This window comes from Pseudorca crassidens, chromosome X (genome assembly GCF_039906515.1).
Source record: "Pseudorca crassidens isolate mPseCra1 chromosome X, mPseCra1.hap1, whole genome shotgun sequence".
Taxonomy (NCBI): Eukaryota; Metazoa; Chordata; class Mammalia; order Artiodactyla; family Delphinidae; genus Pseudorca; species Pseudorca crassidens.
In genome coordinates this window covers 25,266,858-25,288,558 of record NC_090317.1, presented here as the reverse complement: position 1 = coordinate 25,288,558, position 21,701 = coordinate 25,266,858, and the positions used below count along the sequence as shown (strand labels likewise).

The 21,701-nt window shown below is 38.3% G+C and overlaps 1 protein-coding gene across 1 annotated transcript in view; it reads right to left on the bottom strand.

Annotated features, from left to right (window-relative positions):
- The window catches only part of LOC137216580 (teneurin-1-like), a 405,037-nt gene that overhangs the window by 264,121 nt on the left and 119,215 nt on the right, over positions 1-21,701 (bottom strand). The gene's annotated exons all lie outside the window — the stretch shown is intronic.

Genomic DNA, 21,701 nt, shown 5'->3' with positions numbered 1-21,701 from the left:
TCCTTTACTCCTGAATGTTTTACTACCTGTGGCTATAGCTCAGCATTAAATGCCAGAGAAATTATCAAATCTATCTTCAGGATTCAGCAAATCCACATTCCTTAATCATTATGCCAGTTAGGCATAACTCTTGTCAATGGAAATTCTGACCATCGTTGTGACTTCAGTGAAAGTAGAAAATAGTCCCAACACCCAAGTAACTGAATTATTGTCACGAGTCAGCTCCAGATTCTTTTCTCCAACAAATTCTTCATTTTTTGCGAGAGTTTAAAGCACATCAATGACTCATTCAGTTTAAGCCAAAAACAGTTTTACCAATTAATTTCAACTTAATTTCAATTAAAATATTTTCTCTCCTGAGAAAATATTTGCAAACGATGTGATCAACAAGGGCTTAACTTCCAAAATATACAAACAGCTCATACAACTCAGTAACAAAACAAACAACCCAATCCAAAAATGGGCAGAAGACCTAAATAGACATTTCTCCAAAGAAGATATACAGATGGCCAATAGGCACATGAAAAGATGCTCATCACTGTTAATTATTAGAGAAATGCAAATCAAAACTACTATGAGGTACCACCTCACACCAGTCAGAACTGCCATCATCAAAAAGTCTACAAATAATAAATGCTGGAGAGGGTGTGGAGAAAAGGGAACCCTCCCACACTGTTGGTGGGAGTGTAAATTGATGCAGCCACTATGGAAAACAGTATGAAGGTTCCTTAAAAAACTAAAACTAGAGTTACTATATGATCCAGCAATCCCACTCCTGGGCATATATCTGGAGAAAACTCCGATTCGAAAAGATACATGCACCCCAACGTTCACTGCAGCACTATTTACAATAGCCAAGACATGGAAGCAACCTAAGTGTCCATCAACAGATGAATGGATAAATGAGATGTGGTATACATATACAATGGAATACTACTCAGCCATGAAAAAAGAAGGAAATAATGCCATTTGCAGCAACATGTATGGACCTAGAAATCATCATACTAAGTGAAGTAAGTCAGACTGAGAAAGACAAATATCGTATTATGTCACTTATATGTGGAATCTTAAAAAAGGATACAAATGAACTTATTTACAAAAAGAAATAGACTCACAGACACAGAAAATAAACTTATGGTTACCAAAGGGGAAAGGGGGTGGGGGTGGGATAAATTAGGAGTTTGGGATTAGCAGATACAAACTACTATATATAATATAAAACAGATAAACAACAAGGTCCTGCTGTATAGCACAAGGAACTATATACAATAATCTGTAATAAACCATAAGGGAAAAGAATATGAAAAAGAATATATATATATATATATATATATATATAAAGTATATATATGACTGGATCACTTTGCTGTACACCAGAAACTAACACAACATTGTAAATTAACTATACTTCAATTAAAAAAAAGAAAACTCGGGGTGGTGGTGTGATGAACTGGGAGATTGGGATTGACATATATACACTAATATGTATAAAATGGATAACTAATAAGAACCTGCTGTATAAAAAAATAAATAAAATTCAAAACAAAAAAAACTCTCATATGCATTAGTATACCATTTTCCATTTACAAATACTAGAAACATTTCTTTTTCTCTTGAAGAAGCAGAGCAACCACTTCCAATATTTGCACTCCTGACTTGGAGGTAGTTTGGAAAAAACAAGATATTGGAAGAGTAGTACTAAAAATAAACAAAACCTCAAATTCTAAATTTTGCCAATCCATTTCTGGTGATAGAAACTAAACTGAGAGGAGGTCCACTAGGTAAACAAATCTGTTCACTTTTTATTGATGTTATTAAAGGATGAAGGAAATAAGTACAAAAACACTACCCTTTTAGAAAGTGTTATTTTTATCTGTATGCCTGCATTTAAAAAAGAGACAAACTTGCTCATGCACTCATACAAACTAAAAATCTTTCTTTGACCTCAGTCCAGAAACCTACAGTGTGTCTGAATTCAGTTTGATTCTGTTTGAAACCTTACACATGAGATATCTTAAATGGCTCTCCAAAGAACTCAAGCGCTTGAGCCTTTCAGAGGCATTCCTAATGAAGAAAATGTCCTAGATATCTACACTATATCTCTGTCATATAGCCATGAACTTGATAGTTGCCCTTTGCTACTTGCTCACTTCTATATAATCCCATATCCATTGGTTAAAGCCCAGCACTAATGAGGCCGAGGTAGGGGTTTGATCTTCAAATGGACCAGTTCCCTTTTCTCTCTTCCATGGATACAGAAGAAAGCCTAACCCCAACCAGCTGCTGCAGAAATGTTCGCCACAGGGAACAGAGGAACTGGCAAGGTCATCTGCATTTCTAAACTCAAGGGACATGGCCTACTGACTGTGGGTCAGTGGGGTCATCTTCATTTCACCTCTAAATCCTTCCATGCCTCCAAATGAACGCCCCTAAAAACCTGGCAACTGAGAAGGTTAAGACAATGGAACCCACAGCGTACCTGCTCATTCAAACGTGTGTGTTGGGGGATGGGGTGAGAGGAATACATTTGAATAAGTAAATGAGGCTTATTACTACCCAGGCACCATTTAATAGAAACACCAGAAGAGAGCATGTGCACTTCTGGGGGAACAGTTCAGTTTTGAATATTCCAAAAGAGCAGTGGTATTTTTCAATCCTTTCCCCAATGTTTCCTGTTCAGTAGATGATTATATTTACATATTTCTGGTTCTAGAGGTCACAAACTGACTTCCAAAAAATGAGATTCTAAATACTATTTTAGAGTAAGAACCTTGTTGCATTTAGAACCAATTTTTAGAATTATTTAAAAAGCACTGGCATGTCTGAATTATTAAATCTTTTAAGCATCCACCATGCTTTGAGTATATCAAGCACAAAATAGGTGCTTAAGGCTTTACATAATAAGAATAACAATATTGTTACCCACTTTTAGCTCAGAGTTGACAAGCTATAGGCCTCCATTATGAGTAATGCATATTAGTTAGAATTCACTACTAAGCTGTAAGTTCACTATAAATCATTTTTAGAAACCCCAGCTATATTTATTATGCTATCTTTAAAAATAAATCATGAAGAAGTTCTCAGGGCAATATGACATTGCCAAATATCTGGCCAGGTTAAATGAGAAAACACTAATTCTTAATTCCAATAATATAACACTCATAAACATATTTCAGAAATTAGTGGTAATTAAAACTCAAGGGCATTAGTATGTGCACTGTGAGTGTGATCACAGAAAAAGATTCCCAGAAAGAATACCTTTCTACTCGTTTTGCCTAAACCACTAATCCCTACTAAACTATACTACAGATCCTCTCTCAAGCATATACCCTCTCTCAAATACCTAGCCTGGTACTTAGTCAAGTACGGTCAGTTTCATTAATTCAAAGGTGACTTTCTAAATCCAACTCCAATTTAGAAACTCCCTTTCATGTTTTTGTTATACTTAATGAGGATTTTAAACTCCACCTTTTAATTTTTAGGTTAATTGTAACCCAGGGGGCACTAGTTACCTTTTGACACTCCCTCAAATTACTTGTTAACTGGAAGACATGCGCTCAAACTGAAGTCAAGAGGGTCAGGAGGAAAAGCAGTAGCTTCGGGACAAGGAGGGTAGGAAAGGTTTTCTTGCAAAGCCACTTAGCAAAACCATTTAGCTAGAGGGCATTGTGCCAATTTCAAAGTCAAGGAAAGTGTCTAACAATTTCTGTATCCTTGCTCAGAAGCAAAATATACTTTTTGCAATCAAGATTTCCTTTTTTTTTTTGGTTAGACCCAGCTCCTCAGTAAAATAATGTAATTCCAGAAACAGGGCAAATCGAAACCTGCAATGTCCCTCCTTTGCCTTCGGTCCATTTAAATCATATTCAGTTATTCCCTTTTCTAGCCATGGAGGTTTCCAAGCCATTTTTAAAAGGAACTCTACGTTCTCAATTCCTTGGTTGTATCTATATCGACTAACACAATTTTAACAGATAATACAGTGATGCAAGTGGCTACAGGTAGCATTATCAATCTACCAGCACAGTGACAGATTAGTGGTTACTTAGGGCTGGGGGTGGGGGTAGGGGTTGTATGTGTTATAAGATGAAAATGTCCTAAAATTGACTAGGGTGACAGTTGCATATATCCGTGAGTATACTCAAGCAAAGAAACAAACATTGATGGGTGGTTCATTTAAATGGGCAAACTATATGGTATGTTAATTATATCTTAAAGTTATTATAAAAAATATAGGCAGGAAGAACATGTCATAGTCAAGACGGCCAGATGGCTATCTAGATGCTAAATTCCAGTCCTTGGACTTTTTAGCCTATGGGACCTTGGGTACATTATGAAGTAACTTAAGTAATGTTACTAAGCTTCAATTTTCAGATCTGTAAAAAGGAGAAAACGTATATTATCTATGCACATACAGTTGTTCTGAACATTAAATATGATCATGTGTTGCAAAATGCTTAGCCTAATGCCTAGAATCCAGTAAGTGCTCAATGTTGGCTATTATTCTCTCCCTTTAAAAAAATTAGTAACAGCTTTGAGATCTAATTTACATACTATAAAATTCACCCTTTTTTTAAAAAAGTGTACATTTCAGTGATTTTTAGTATAACCACATAATTGTGCAACTATCACCAGTATCTAAATCCAGACTATTCCCATCACCTGAGAAAGAAACCACTCATTAGCAGTAACTCCCCATTGTCCTCTCCTCCCTCAGTGGCAACCAATAATCTTACTTTCTATCTCTTTGGATTTGGCTATTCTGGACATTTCATATAATATGTGGCCTTTTGTGTGTGGCTTTTTCACTTAGCATAATGTTTTTGAGGCTTACCCACATTGCAGCATGTATCAGAACTTTATTCCTTTTTATGGCTGAATAATATTCCCTGGTAAGGATAGTTCACATTTTGTTTTATCCATTCATCACATGATGGACATTTTGTGAATTTCTATTTTTTCACTATCATGAATAATGCTGCTTTGAACACTCAAGTAAAATGGACATATGTTTTTTGTTGCTGTTGCTTTTTTCATCAAGAGGGGGAATCAAAACTCCTGTGTGCCTTCCTACCCAACATCCCATATAAATATAGACGGTCTTAATGGCAAAGATATGTGTATAGGATAAAATGGTAACATTTTAAATGTTCATCACTGACAGAATATAAAAGTAAATGAAATCATCTTTTTAAGTTATGAAAAAGGAAAATATCTACTTCTATTTTATTTACTTATTTATATTTTAAATTGAGGTATAAGTAACATAGAACATTATATTAGTTTCAGGTGTATTAATGATTCGATATCTGTATACATTGTGAAATGATCACAACATGTCTAGTTAACACCTGTCACTAAAGAGTTTCATTTTTTTGTGTTGAGAACTTTTAAGATTTACTCTCTTAGCAACTTCCAAAGATGCAACCTGTACGTTACATCCCCATGACTTACTTACTTTATAACTGGATGTTTGTACCTTTAGACCCCCTCCACCCGTTTCGCCCAACCCCTATCCTCCACCTCTGGCAACCACCAATCTGTTCTTTGTACCTAGGAGCTCGGGGCTTTTTGTTAAGCTTCCACATATAAGTGAGATCATAGGGTATTTGTTTTTCACTGTCTGGCTTATTTCATTTAATATAATACCCTCGAGGTCTATCCATTTCGCAGATGGCAAGATTTCATTCTTTTTTTAATGGCTGAAGTATATGCCACTGTATGTATGTGTGTGTGTGTGTGTGTGTGTGTGTGTGTGTGTGTATTTGTATATAAAATCACATTTTCTCTCTCCATTAATCCATCAGTGGACACTTACATTGTCTCCAAGTCTTGGCTATTGTAACTGATGGTACAATGAACATGGGGTGCATAAATCTTTTCTAATTAGCGTTTTCATTTTCTTCGGATACATACCCAAAAGCGGATTCCTGGATCATATCGTAGTTTTATTTTTAATTTTTTAAGGCACCTCCACAGTGTTTTCCATAATGGCTGTACCAGTTTATATTCCCACCAACGGTGTACAAGGGTTCACTTTTCTCCACACCCTCACCAACAATTGTTATCTCTTGTGTTTTTGATAATAACCATCCTAACAGGTATGAGGTGATAATATCTCATTGTGGTTTGGATTTGCATTTCCCTGATGATTACTGATATTGAGCACCTTTTCGCATACCTACTGAGCATTTGTGTGTCTTATTTGTAACACATCTATTCAGGTCCTCTGTCCATTTTTAAAATCACGTTGTTTTTTTACCTATTGAGTTGCAGGCGATCCTTTTATATTTGGATATTAACCCCTTATCAGATACATGATTTGCAAATATTTTCTCCCTTCCCCTAGTTTGCCTTTTAATTTTGTCAATTGTTACCTTTGCTATACAGAGCTTCTTAGTTTGATATAATCCCACACTTTTATTTTTACTTTGTTTGCGTGTGCTTTGGTGGCATATCTAAAAGCAGTGTACATTAAAAAAAGAAAATCATTGCCAAGACCAATATCAAGAAGATTTTACTTTATGCTTCTTCAAGAAGTTTTATGGTTGTAGGTCTTACATTTAAGTCATTAGCTATTTCAAGTTAATTTTTGTGTATGGTGCAAAATAAGGGTGCAATTTCATTCTTTTGCATGTGGATATCCAGTTTTCCCAACATCATTTATTGAAGACACTATCCTTTGCCTATTGTATATTCTTGGCTCCTTTGACTATATACGTGTGGGTTTCCATTCTTTTTTCTTTTCGTTCCTTCAACTGGCTAATTTCAGATGACCTCTGTGAGTTTGATGACTCTTTCTTCTGCATGATCCAGTCTGCTGTTGAAGCTCTCTACTGAATTTTTCTGTACTATCATTGTATTCTTCAGCTCCAGGATTTTTATTCCACTCTTTTATGGTTTATATTTCTTTATTAAACTTCTCATTTTATTAACACACTGTTTTACTGATTATTTTTTAGCTGTCTATCCATGTTCTCTTGCAACTCATTGAGCTTCTTTAGGAGGATTATATGAATTCTTTGTTAGGCAATTCATAGATCCCCATTTCTTTGGGGTCACTTACTGAAACTTTATTAGTTTCTTTTGGTGATAGTATGTTTGCCTGATTCTTCATGATCTGTATAGCCCTGCATTGGTGTTTGCGCATTTGAAGAAGCAAACATCTCTTCCAGTCTTTTTTTTTTTTTTTTTTTTTTCCGCGATACGCGGGCCTCTCACTGCTGTGGCCTCTCCCGTTGCGGAGCACAGGCTCCGGACGCGCAGGCTCGGCGGCCATGGCTCACGGGCCCAGCCGCTCCTCGGCATGTGGTATCCTCCCGGACCGGGGCACAAACCCGTGTCCCCTGCATCGGCAGGCGGACTCTCAACCATTGCGCCACCAGGGAAGCCCTCTTCCAGTCTTTAAAGAATGGTTTTGGCTGGTAAAGTCTTTATGTCAGGTCCCTCATCTGATGGTACAGAGTCATAGTCAAGCCATTTGGAGCTAGGTCACGTGGCTGTTTTTAAGTCCACAGTGGAGTGCATGGTTGGCGGGCCTATGACCAGGGTCGCAGGTTGAGTGTGGATTCTGTCTGGCCCCTGAGTGGATGAGACTTCCTCCAGGACCTTGGTCAGTAGCACTGGGACTGTGACAAGCGTTCCCCAGTGTCTTCAGACAGCAAGACTATTTTCCAGGTATGCAAACAGTTGTGGCTCCTTCTGAGTCCCTGGGAAGGCTCCCAACAGGTCATTGGGCGGGTGGGATTGGCCCCGCATCACAGCTGAGTGGGGCTGAAACTGAGTAACAGGACTTCTTCAGGGCCCACAATTGGGACCAAAGATTATAGGCCTGCCTCAGGGCCACAGACAGGCATATCTCCCTCTGGGTCCCTGGGCCGACACGACTATTCCCAGGCCATGGCTGCAAGCAGCTGGAGCCAGGTTACAGGACTGTTTCAAGGCCCACAATTGGACCAAGGTCAATGGGTCTACCTCCAAAGGCACAGGCACAGGCACAGGCACATGGCTCCCAGTTGGCTCCTGGGTAGACAAGAATATTCTTGGCCCATGGCTGAGAGGGGCTTGAGCTGAGTTACAGGGATCTGCAGTTGGACCGATGTCACAGGGCCTGCTTCAGGGACATGGATGGGTGCATGTCTCACCTGGTCTCTGAGCAGGCCATGGCTAATGTTGCCATGTGTTGTCAACCCATGGCTGAGAGGGGCTGGAACTGAGTCATAGGCCCATTTCAGGATATGAAGGCCTGTCTCAGGGCACAGTCAGGCATGTCTCCTGCCCAGTCCCCAGGCAGGACTGATGACTGTGTGGGACTTGGAGCCGGGTCATAGTCACAGTCAGGATTGAGTTCAGCAGGCCTGTCATCTGGGGCACGAGTGGGCATGATTTCTGCTAAGTTCTTCAGCAGATGGTGGTGGTAAGGCAGGACCAAAGTCAAACAGGGCTATAGCTGAGTCCACGAGGGACCATGGTTGGGGAATCTGCCACCTGGTCAGGGGCCTGACTTCTCAAAATGCCCTCCTCAGTGTTGGACTCCACCAAGGTTTTACAATCTCCTACCTATCTTCCCCTTCCCCATCCTTCACCTTCATCCTCCATCTTCCATTATTATTATTGTTGTTATTGTTATTATTACTATTACTTCATCTATAGGAAGTAAAAAAGTGCTCATTAGAAATACTGATGCAATCACATTCCCATTCATGTTTCCTTGTAATTTCTAAATGATTCTGATGTAAGCAACACAGGCAGGTTACTCCAGCACCCGACAGCTGGAGAAGTATAGAATCTTCAAAGTGACAGCAGAAACAGTATCAAGTGTCAGCCAGAAAGCAGGGTCTCAGGGGACATTTAATGTGCTGTTGAAAATAACGAGTGAAGCTAACCAACCATGCTTAGGGAGACAGACCAAAATCACAGAAAATCTGGAAATAGCAAATGGACGGGGTCAAACAGAAACAGCACCAAATGGCTCTTCAAATGGTTGTTTTTTGCATTGCTTTACTTTTTATCATCCCATAAATTAAAAGAAATGCAGAAACGAGAAAACATAATTACAGTGGAATGCTATCCTTTTCAATTACTGAAGTAATTGGATGCAGTGGGGAAATTTAATGCATTCAGTTTTAACCAAAGACACTTTATACGGGAGAGAGCAAGCTCAACTGCTACCATAGTGCCACACAACAAGCAACCAGATTTCTCCCCTCCTTCAAAGACATCACCACCACCATCATCATCATAACAATAATAATATGAAAAGGACATTTAGTTCATTTTGCACATGAAGACCAATATTGTTAAAATTTTTTAAGAGACCTGCAATCCAATGGATAGATCCCTCAAATAAAGCAGACAATCCAACTCCCACTCCACTGCTTGCCAGCACCAAGTACTTTTATGAGCTGAACACAAATGTTTCAGGCTTTGCCAACAGAAAACAGAAGCAGAGAAATGGTTGTTGCCCAAACACATTTTCCAAAAGTGGCACAAATTTAATTAAATAAATTTTAAGGTAGCATGTTGACATGATAGTTGCTAAAACTATTATAAAAAAAACAGTAGAAAGTGACTGAAAATTGTAGGAAAGAAAAATACTAGGTAATATTGATTGAAAGTTTACTATATTCTAATTTACTATGCTCTAATTTAATTGAGATCAAACAAAGTTGAGATGACTTCAAAATCAAATATCTAATCTATGACAAAGTCCTCTTTGGGGAAGATGGTAGATGTGGGAGCCAACATGTAAAAATACCTGTATCCTTTGACATGCTTTTCTGCATGCGTTCAAATTCCATCTCTGCAGTTTACTAGTAGCATGACCTGGAGCAAGTTATTGAACTTTTTTCAAAATGGGAACTTTTGTGAGGATTAACTGAGTTAATACACCTAAAGCAATTTTCTCATTTGCCAACAGGTGACTGGCTTAGACTGGTGGTTTTCAAATTATTTCCAGGTTTTCAAAGTCTCTCCAGACTGCCTCTATTGGAAGAAAAAGGAATGGCTCCACATTGGTAGTGACTGTAGGGTGGAGTGTGGCTGAGCAGCACTGTCACTTCTGTCACCCTCTCCCATTCAACCAAAATGGTTTTCTTTTGTCTGCTGTATAGGTTTGGGTTCTATAAAAGATTCTTTTTTGGAAAAATATTACACATTTTAATGATACTTTCTTGGGTGCCAAGCAGTGTTCTAAGCCTTTTTTTTTATGCATTAGCTGATTTAATCAGCACATGATCCCCATTTTTTCAGATGAGACAATTGAGACACAGAGAAGTTAAGGATCTTGCCCACGTTCTCACAGCCAGTAAATAAAAGATGCAAATTTGGACCCAGGCAGTCTGGCTCCACCACGCACACTGTTCACCACTATGGCTATGCTGTCTCGAAAACAGAAGTTTCTGTTGCTTAAAAAATAAAAGGTAAAATTTTGAATCCCATTAGACTATATAAGCTCTAAAGACCTCTTTAGCTTTAAAAAATTCCATAGCTCTACAATGAGCTAATTAAATTAACATCAGAATTTACAGCATGGACACAAGGGTCTAGATACAATCAACTAAACCACCTATACCATCTCTAGGTACAATCCTGCACAGCAAAAGAAGAGTGTTTCAGAAGAATGAACATTATATATCTCAAATTCTGAATTACTTTGAAGAAATATTCACTTATCTGCAATACTTTTGTATTTGTTCCTTCACTAGCAGGAGATACACAAGAAGCTTCTAGTTGAGACAGTTGTTTCAGAGGTTGGGGCTTCAGGATGATGTCCTTGCTAACAGTGTCTCATGTTTGCTATCCAAAAGCTATCCTAAATCCAGAGTATATCCATTACCTAAAGTAATCTGTGTTTTCTGTGCCCTGACTTGTAACTACTTAACTGACTCCAAGCCTCTAGCTGCATTTTCTGGGTTTTCCAGCTGCTGACACCCCGGCCTTGTACCTCACCTTAGAGGACCCCAGACACTCTCCTGCTCACAGAATGAGAACGTTGCAGAGCCCAGGGAGCCATGCCCACACTGAGCCTGATCTTCCCCTCCATCCAGACCATGTTGTACCCCACAGTTCTTTGCCCAAAGTGTCTACAAAGAGCTGCGGATGGCAAGGAAGGGGGTCAGTTCGCAGGCCTGAGGCTACATTTGTATTTTTGTTCCAGGACCCACTGGGATGAGCCTGCTTGCTAGCTTAGGGAATGTCTTACCCTTCTCTTGTGTTCCTAAGCCTTAATTTTGGCTCCCTCATCCATTTCTAAGGCTCTGTAGTCCATTTTCTAATTCTCTGCCCTCAGTGATGCCAAAGGTTTCAGAAAGATTAATTCTTATTCACAATTTAAAATCTATTCAAGTGTCTTATCTGTAGGGAAGCTTTTCCTGACCTCTTCAAAATGTGTTAGTCACCCCTTCTCAATGTGTCCTTTGCACAGTATAATGATTTGTATCACTTGTACTATTTCTGGAGTTTACCTATGTTTTCCCTAGTAGATTAAGCTCATTAAGGAGAGGAACGATGTCTTTCACCCTCATGCCTAGTACACAATACACACTCAATAAAGTTTGCTGAACTGAACTCAGGTTTCTCTTGTACTATTTCTGTACTTTTCCCCGGTACACTGATCTGCCCTTCTTTTATTAGAATCCAGTGCAAGGCTTTTCAACGTCAGCACTATTGACATTTGGGGCTGGATAATTCTTTGTTGGGGGAGGGAGGAGCCCTGTCCATTGTATGTTTAGCAGCATCCTTGGCCTCTGTGCACCAGATACTAAGTAGCATCCCACTCCCAAGTTGTGACAATTAAATATGTCTCCATGAATATCCAAATGTCCTCTGGAGGGCGAAATCACCCCCAGTTGAGAACCACTGCCCTAACACAACAAATTGTCGTCCTTTCTTTGCATTGATCATTCCTCCTTTCCTCCACCTTTCAACTTAAATGTCACTTGCTTAGGGAAGACTTCCCTGCCCACCAGAATGAGTTTAAGGCCATATATATATATATATATATTTTTTTTTTTTTTTGGCCACACCACGCAGCATGTGGGATCTTAGTTCCCCGACCACAGATCAAACTGCACCCCTGCAGTGGAAGCGCGGAGTCTTAACCACTGGACTGCCAGGGAAGTCCCCTCTGAGATTATATATATATATTTTGTGTGTGGGGGGGGGGTGGGGGTACGTGGGCCTCTCACTGTTGTGGCCTCTGCCGTTGCGGAGCACAGGCTCCGGACGCGCAGGCTCAGCGGCCATGGCTCACGGGCCTAGCCGCTCCGCGGCATGTGGGATCTTCCCGGACCACGGCACGAACCCGTGTCCCCTGCATCGGCAGGCAGACTCTCAACCACTGCGCCACCAGGGAAACCCCCCTCTGATACATTTTTATACCATTTGGTAACTATCCTTCAGCATACTTATTACAATTTTAATTTTATAACTATTTCTTGTCTGTCTCATTATTAATTCCAGAAAGCAGAGACTGGGTCTGTTTTTTCATTGCTAATTACCCAATGCTTTGCATAGTAACTAGCATATAGGAGGTGCTCAAGAAATATTTCTTAAATGAATGAATGATAGCTATTGAAAAGATAATTGCCCTATCTTATCTGTTCATATTTCTATCATAGCACTCACCAAATTTCTACAGTAAGTCTCTATTTACACTGTGACCCTTCTTCAAGATGAGGGAAGGAGGTAGCATCTTATCTGCTTCCTCAGTATGTTTCACAATAGCTGGCACATGATACACACGTATTCCTTAATATACACATATACAGTGTGCTATCCACACCTTTATTGAATTTACTAAGGAAGTAAAATTACTTACTGGGCTTTTTACTAGTAATAAACTAAAAATGAATTTAGGCTTAATAGTCAGTTAACAAAAACAAAATGTGATTAAGTTGACACTCCTACTCCAACACAAATATTATCTCTCATTTGAAAGATACATTTAAGTCTGTACCAACATATCATAAAGTCAAAAAGCTCGAGAAGTGCAGTCAGTTAAAAAAAAAAAATCTGTCTATAAGCTGCCAACTAATTTGGCTGATTTTTTCCCAATGACTGAATGTTTCAACATTAAGTAAAGTAAGCTTGAAACCAGGGACATAAAGGACAGAGACAGGAAAACAGCACATAAAACTTTCTGCCATAAGTCAGGTTGAAGTATTTCTGTTTCTTTATTCAATGCTGGCTTTTCATGTCCTAAAGTGAGTCCAATTTTAAGGCTTCAATTTGACAGGGAAGATATCAGAGACTAGAAAGGAGACATGTGGAGGAAGGGAGGGTAACATTTTTCTGTGCACACTTTTCCTTGGCATGACCCTTACAAGGGAAGTATGAAGGAAAAATGTGTGAGACAGGAGTTAAGTGGCAAATGAAATTATTGTGTTTAAGGCAAGCGTAATATGCATTCCATGCTGCACAGATAGGAAATATGTCACCATAAAAGCATGTTTGGTGTGATCTATAAGCACTTGTAAGGCTTTGGGAAAATAGTCATTTTCTTTTCTAATGTTTGTCACTTTTTAAATTGTAAAAATCATGTTTCCGAAAAGAAAAAAAAAAACTCAGCCACACAACTGCAATCCATATAAGCAAATTATATATTAATAATCATGATCTTACTTACCATTTATTTGACTGTTCACAAAAGACTAGTCACACTATATGCATAAATTATAAAGCTCACTGAAATTCTGTGAGGTAATTATTATGGAATTTGAATTCAGGTGTGCCTTTTATTTATTTAATGGAGGAGGAAATCGAGAAAGCCTTTAGTATAGTCAATCGATACCATAAAGACACTTCTTTCTCAGCACCTTACTCCAACCTCTGTCCTCAGACTATGAGTTCCTCGAGGGCATATGCCATCTTCTTCATTTCTATATTCCCAGCACCTACCACAGTGACGGGCACATAGTAGGTATTCAACACATGCTTTTTGAATGAAGGAATGACATCTTGTCAACATAAATTCTATAAAACCATTTGAAGACGATTCTACCCACATTTTACCCATTCAGTTGCAGTGAAGGGCCATGTTCCAAAAAGGAACAAACTAGTGAATAGAAACATGGAAGCCCGTATTTAACAAGAACTGGGACTGCCTGACACGGGCTTCACTGTATATAGACGTGAACAGTTGTATATTTAAAACAACATATTAACAACATAGGATTAACAACACAGGATTGCCCCATCACATTTCATCTGAAAAAAAAATATGTTGATGGAAATGTGCAGTTAATTTAGAGGACTATTCTTCATTTTGAAAGTCAGGGCTCTTACTAAGAATCCAAATCATTGGCCTCCTCCTATCTACCCTGTCATATTTAGAAACCAAGTTTCACTTCTTATGAATGGCTTTTATTATTACTTTCTTTCATGCCCAACACATGGTACCACAAATCCTCTTTATAATCACAGTGCAATATTTTTCCTAGTTCTACTGCATCTAGCATTTGTACATGTTACAGAATGAAAAACAAATATTTGTGCCACAATTCTTACCTAAACTAGGAAAGATTGACCATAGATTATTATTGTGCCCTCCATTAATTTAAATCTTAAGCTTCTATACAGGCCATCAAAGTCAATGAAAATAGCAGCTGTCCTGAAGCAAGAAACCCTTGAATATTAGGACATAATAATGATTTCATTAAGTGACAGCTTTTCTTTTTTTGTTTTTTTTTTTTTTGCGGTACGCGGGCCTCTCGCTGTTGTGGCCTCTCCCGTTGCGGAGCACAGGCTCCGGACGCGCAGGCTCAGCGGCCATGGCTCACGGGCCCAGCCGCTCCGCGGCATGTGGGATCTTCCCGGACCGGGGCACGAACCCGTGTTCCCTGCATCTGCCGGCGGACTCTCAACCACTGCGCCACCAGGGAAGCCCTAAGTGACAGCTTTTGAAAAGTTTTTTTTTAAGTGTCTCAATGTGAATGATGATAGAGAATGTCATAAGATGTATATCTTACTTCTCTGAAGAGATAAGAGATGAATTTAAGCCAAACTAAAACAATATATCTGTGTCAGAAACAGACTATAATCAGACATCCTTTTAAAACTAGGTTTCTTTTTTAAAAAAAGAGTCTTTGTACAACGGGTTATTAAAGACTGCCAAAAAAATTCAGGGGGCTCTTCCTTACCTCTGCGATTGTCATTATACCCCTCGGGGCTACTGTCAGAAGCAGAAGTCTATGCTGGATGTACCACACTGCTGACCTAGAATGAGGCTTCTTCTCTTAAGCAGGGGAACTAAGGCAGATTTTATAAGTAGAACTCTGACATCCAAACACCAGTAAAGTGGCATTCATACATTCAAATGAGCCTTGGCTCCTTCACTGATTCTGTCATCTTGCCGTAAACGTACAAACAGTGTTGTCATTACTCAAAATACAATTCCTCATTGATGATTATCTTTAGTGTTTGTTTATGAGCTGCTTAAAAAATCAGCTTTACTGTCTGGAGTTTTTGATCAAAGGTCATACTACATATTTTGAACACCTATATTCAACAGACTTGACTCCAAATAGCATTTGCTTATTCCCCCCAAATCAGTTCCATCTTCAAAGAAAACAAATTCCACCAGTGAGCACATTTCGTGATAATTCACAAGGTCTAAAAGCAGTCGTCAGAAAGAAACCCTAAGAAAATGTTTAGCAGTGATGGCACTAGATTTAGTGTATAGGCTGAGATGATTATTCCTAAGGGAATCACACTCATCTGTATGCATTTATTCTTGCAAGATGATATACTGCACACCCACACCCACATACCCATTTGTATTTCCATAGGAAATTTCAAGAAAAATACATTTAAAAAACTTGTACCTTCTGGGGCATTTCAATGGAGAGTTGGGGGGGATGCAGAGTAGGGGAGGTTTTACTTTATGTATCCTGTTTCCAATGATATATCTATATCTATCTACACACACACACACACACACACACATATTTTTTTTTACCGTGTGTGTAATTGCTTTCATAACAAGGAAGGGAGAGAGGAAGAAAGGAAAGAGGGAAGGGAAAAAAAGCAAAAATGAAAAAACTAAAATAGAAATGAGGGAGAGAAGGAGGGAGAGATGAAGAGAGGGAGGAAGGGAAGAGAAAAGGAAAGTAGTACTAACAGCTAATACCCTATTGTCAGGTCTTCTGTGTTTTTAATTGCATTTTCTACTTTAAACCATTTTCTGTGCCTTTTTGTCTCCATTATAAAATTGTGTGTTGTAAAGACTCTTATCTGGTATATAAGAAAAGAGTAATAGAGTTATATTAGCATATAATGTAAGCACTGTGGCAGCTGTTATAATGAGTGAAGTGAGAATGCCTTGGCAAAAGAAAAATGATCTGAAATCTGTTCAATGTTATCATGTTTTTATTGATCAATCTGTGTCCAATTAAAAAATAAACAACCAAAAAATACCCTTAAACTTGAGGATGAGAATTAAGGAATATCTGATATCTATGAGGACAAGGGTCTGTGAAGTGGAGTATTGACAGCACTGGTAATTTGAGGGTTTCCTCCAGAGGGGACTTCATGGCCTCATCGAAAAAAAATAAGTCACATAAAGGTGTGATTTTAGTGTGAACTATATTTTCTATTGTACATCCCAGTCTATTTGAAAGCAACAAAGCAAACACTTTAAAGAAGTACCCATCCAAAAAATATCATAAACAGACAATAAAGAAAAATGAAAAAGTGGGCAATCTTGGCAGCATTTATGACAGACAAGGGGCTAATTTTCTTAATGTTTGAGAGCTCTTACAAATCAATAATAAAAAGACCAATAGCCCAATAGAAATGTGAACAAAGCATACAGAAAATTCACAAGAAGAAAACATATGAGAAAATATAAGATGTTCAACTTTCTTCACAATTAAAAACTGAAATGAGAAAAAAAATTTTTTACTTATCATATTGACAAAGATTAACGAGTTTGATAATACCCGGTGTTAATTAGGAGAAATAAGTGCTCTCAAGCCCTGTCAATGGGAGTCTAAATTGGTCCAACTATTGTATAGGGCAATGAAGCAATCAATACTTATCAAAATCCAAAATGCACATTCCAGAAATAGAGACACAGATGTAGAGAACAAACGTGTGGATACCAAGGGGCGAAAGCGGCAGGGGGTGGGGGTGGGGGTGTGCTGAATTGGGCGATTGGGATTGACATGTATACACTGATGTGTATAAAATTGATGACTAATAAGAACCTGCTGCATAAAAAATAAATGAAATAAAATTCAAAAATAAAATAAAATAAAATGCACATTCCCTTTCACTAGACAATTTCATGTCTCAGAATTTATCTTACAGACATGTTTCTACTGTCTTGTGAATAGATATGAAAGAATGTCTATGCAGCATTTTTGCAAAAACTGGAAAGAACTAAGAATTCTGCGGGAGGGAAATGTTTAAAAAGACTGTGATGTACCCACATAAAGGACTACTAGACAGCTGTTCAAAAGAATGTTAAAGCTGTATATGTGCTGATACAGAAAGTTTTAAAACATCATGGAGTGAAAAATCAAGGGACAAAACAGTGTTTCACCACTGAGTGAAAAATCAAAGACAAGACATATTAACAGTGGTTACCAGTAAGGAATGAGTCCCGGGGTGAGTGCAGATTGGGATGGGAGTGAAAGGGAGACTAACTTTCCAATATATATTCTTCAGTGTTGTTTGAAACTTTTCCTATGTGTACATTACTTTTCAACAGCTTTAGTGAGATATATTTCACATACCATACAATTCACCTATTTAATATGCACAGTTCAGTGGTTTTTAGTCTCTTCAGAGTTGTGCAACCATCACCACAATTGATTTTAAAATATTTTCTTCACCTCAGAAAGAAACCCTGTACCCATTTGCAGTCATTCCCCATTTCCCACTCTCCCCCTCAGCCCATGTTAACCACCAATCGTTTCTGCTCTATGATTTACCTATTCATGATACTTCATATACATGGAATCATACAATATGTGGACTTTTGGGATGTCTTATTTCACTTAGCATGTTTTCACTGTTCATCATTACTGTAGCATGAATCAGAACTGTGCCCTCTTTTATGGCTGAATAATATTCCATTGTATGTATATACCACATTTTGTTTATCTATTGACCAGTTGATGGACATTTGGGTTGTTTCCACTTTTTAGCTATTAAGAATAGTGCTAAAAAAAAAAAAAAAAAGAATAGTGCTGCTATGAGCATTAATGTACATGTGTATGCATTACTTTTAAATAAAAACTAGTTCAAATATTAAAAATTAATATAGCCACCACAACTATTAGTTACTCAGAGGAAACCTCCGTAAGATGGTAAGACGGTGCAAAAGCAGATAAGGGTGGGTTTTCTACGGAGAGTTACTGTACCATCAGTTACTTATAGAATAGAAAATTCGCGGAAGTCTTCAATAGGAAACAGATTTAAACACTTTGTTTTTCTTTTCTGAAGGCATATTTCTTAGGATGAGTTTGTTACAAATAAAAATATCTACCTTTATATATTATATTCATGACAATGTTGAATTATACCAAAGCTTCAGAGCTAAAGTTTCACCTTCCCAATTTACATTCACGTTCCTAAAAGATAATCTACAATCTGGAGAAGCAGACCCTGAATAGTACAAAATTCTCTTGCTATAAAGACTTAGATGGTTACTTTTACGTGTAAACTTGGCTAGGCCATAGTACTCACTTACTGGTCAAACACCAGTCTAGATGTTGCTGTGGAAGTCTTTTTTTGGATGTGATTAACATCTAAATCATTAGACTTTGAGTAAAGAAGATTATCTTCCATAATGTGAATAAATCTCATCCAATCAGTTGAAGGCCTAAGAGAAAAGACTGAGGTGGCCTGAGGAATAAGGAATTTTGCTTCCAGACTTCAGACTCAAGCTGCAACACTAACTCTTCCCTGGGTCTCCAGTCTGCCAGCCTACCCTGCATGTGAGCCAATTCCTTAAACTCCCTCTCTCTCACTCTCACTCTCTCTGTCTATATATATATATCATATATATAGTTCTATATATATGATATATATATATTTTATAGATCAATCAATAATCAATTGATCCTATTGGTCTTCTTCTCTGAAGCACTCTAATTGTTGGAAAATACCTTAAATATCATCTAGATCGAATATATCATTTTATAGTTGGGAAAATTGAGGACCAAAGAGTTTAAGTAATGTGTATGTATGTACAGACAATCCTACAATCAAAGGAGAGTAAGCTAAGGACTTCCCAGGATGATAATTTATTCCAAAAATTTTTTAAGGTACATGAGACTAATGTCACAAAACGTGTCCCCATACCTGCGTGATTAGGAAAGGTGAGAGGGTAAGTAAAATTATCAAATTATCATTTAAACATATACAATGTGTTGAAAAACATTCAGTTTCCCAGTTTCCCCAAACTACTTTATAATATGATTATATAGTTCCTGGAGGCTAGTTATAATTGAATTATAGGGTGCCTTGTTCACATTCTAGCTGGTGAAAAAAAAATTGCTCAGCTCTGCTTCGTGGTTCTCTAAACACTGGCTAGAATACTCATGAGGCAGCTTATAATTCAATTATAACTCCCCTCTGGGAACCATATAATTATATATAAAAGACCTAAGCTGTCATATGTTCTCCATTTACTTTTTGTTATGAAAAGATTTGTCTAAAGTCTGATATTAAAATTTGAATAGGTCTGAGTCAATTTTTACCTCAAGATTTACCCGGATACTAAGATAATAAACTGTATTCACCTACCTGAAACACACTACGAGTTCATCTGTTTACCCAAACAAAAAACACATAATATTCTTATCTGTCTTTGGAGATTATATAAACACACATCCCATACAGATACACACTTGTGTTTTTAATTGAACTTGTGATGAGACAGCATAGTAAACTGCTGGCATAATTACTATGACTCAGATCTGAATAAGAGACTTTAACACACTGGATCAATTAGTTAATGGTTCAAAAGAGTGTATATTTTTCAGAAATAAGGCAGGGGGGCCACTGATACGGATCTTAATCCAAGGAAACTCTCTCTGCCTCTCTGACTCATTCATTTATTCATTTAGCAGTCACTGAGCATTGCTCTATGCCAGGTACTGTGTTTCCCCTCACTACTCACAGCTCATCTGAGAATGTGTTTGAGCTCCTGAGTGTGCACATGCGCACACACCTCCTCTAGAAAACAGCCCATTATATTTTTTTGAATAATGAATTCCAAAGTTTGTCACTTATTTAATTCCACAAGGATTTCACGTACACCCCACATTTAACATCGTGCTTGGCTATAGTATGTGGGAAACATAAACCATACCCTCTAGAACTTTACAATTTAGCTGAAGATCTAAGGATAGCTTACAAGTAGAGAAAACCTAGAGGCTGGCAGCAAGAAGCAGTAGGGTAGTTAAATGTGCAGAAGAGGAGATGAGGCATGCCAAAAACTAATTCTGTACACCCCACAGGTTTGCCTGTAAGATGTTCTGAGACTGCATCATGATTGCCCTGACAATTCGGCCTTTCAGTGTCTGACCTGTGTTCTCAAGCAGTAGAGTAAAAGTTTAGATCCCAGGCTATGGAATCAGAATGCAGGGCTTCCAGCTCTGAGACTTACTAACCATGGGATTTGGGGCAAGCTCTATGCCCTCATATGCTCATATGTGAAATGGAGATGATAGGATTTATCTCAAAGGGTTGTTGTAAAAATTAAGAATTAACAAGGGAAAAGCACTAGGAATATGTTATGGATTGAATGTTTGCATCCACCCAAAACTCATGTTGAAATCCCAACCCCCAATGGGACAATGTTAGGAGGTGGGGCCTTTGGAAGGAGATTAGGTCATTTGGGTGGAATCCTCCTAAACAGGATTAGGACCCTTATAAAAGAGACCCCAGAGAGCTCTCTTGCCCCTTCCACCATGCGAAGGCACAGAAAGAAGTGGGCCCTCACCAGAACCTGGGTCAGCGGGCACCTTGATATTGGACTTCGCAGCCTCCAGAACTGTGAGAAATACATGCTTGTTGTTTATAAGCCATCCAGTCTATGGTACTTTGTTACAGCAGTCTGAACAGACTAAAACAGAATAGCTCTTGGCACCTAGGAAGTGCTTAATAGCTGTTAGCTCCTAGAATACTTTTGTTGCTGTCACTGCCATTTTCATAACCTTCATCATCATTATCTTAGTACTATTGACAGGAGAGTACTATTGACAGGAGACCAAAGGGAAATTTCCTTAAGATTAAGATATGGCTACAACTGGGAACTTTTTCACAAAGTCAGATTTTTTTTTAAAGATGATGCTAAAAGATGAGGATAATAGCATATCATCAAGAATAGGGTCTGATTAGCTAAGCCTAATATAATCTAGGAAAGATGTGGAGGCCCAAAAATTCAGGGGTGGAGGGTTTTTAAGGTATATCCAGGGCATGACGAAAAATGAGTGAATATGAACCCTGCTCGAGTCGGTGGCGTAATGATGATAGTCGTCAAGCAAACCCTGGAATCACTAAGTAGATAACTCCTACTTTGCATCTGTCTTTTCTATCAAAGAGATTTTTGAACTCGAAAGAATAACAGAATCATTAGTAAGAATAAATTGAAGCCCAGGATTCATGAGGAAGTACTGTTAAAAGCACTTATGTTTCTTGGCCCGCATGAGAGACTTCTGAGAGTACTGACTTAGCTCTGAGACTAG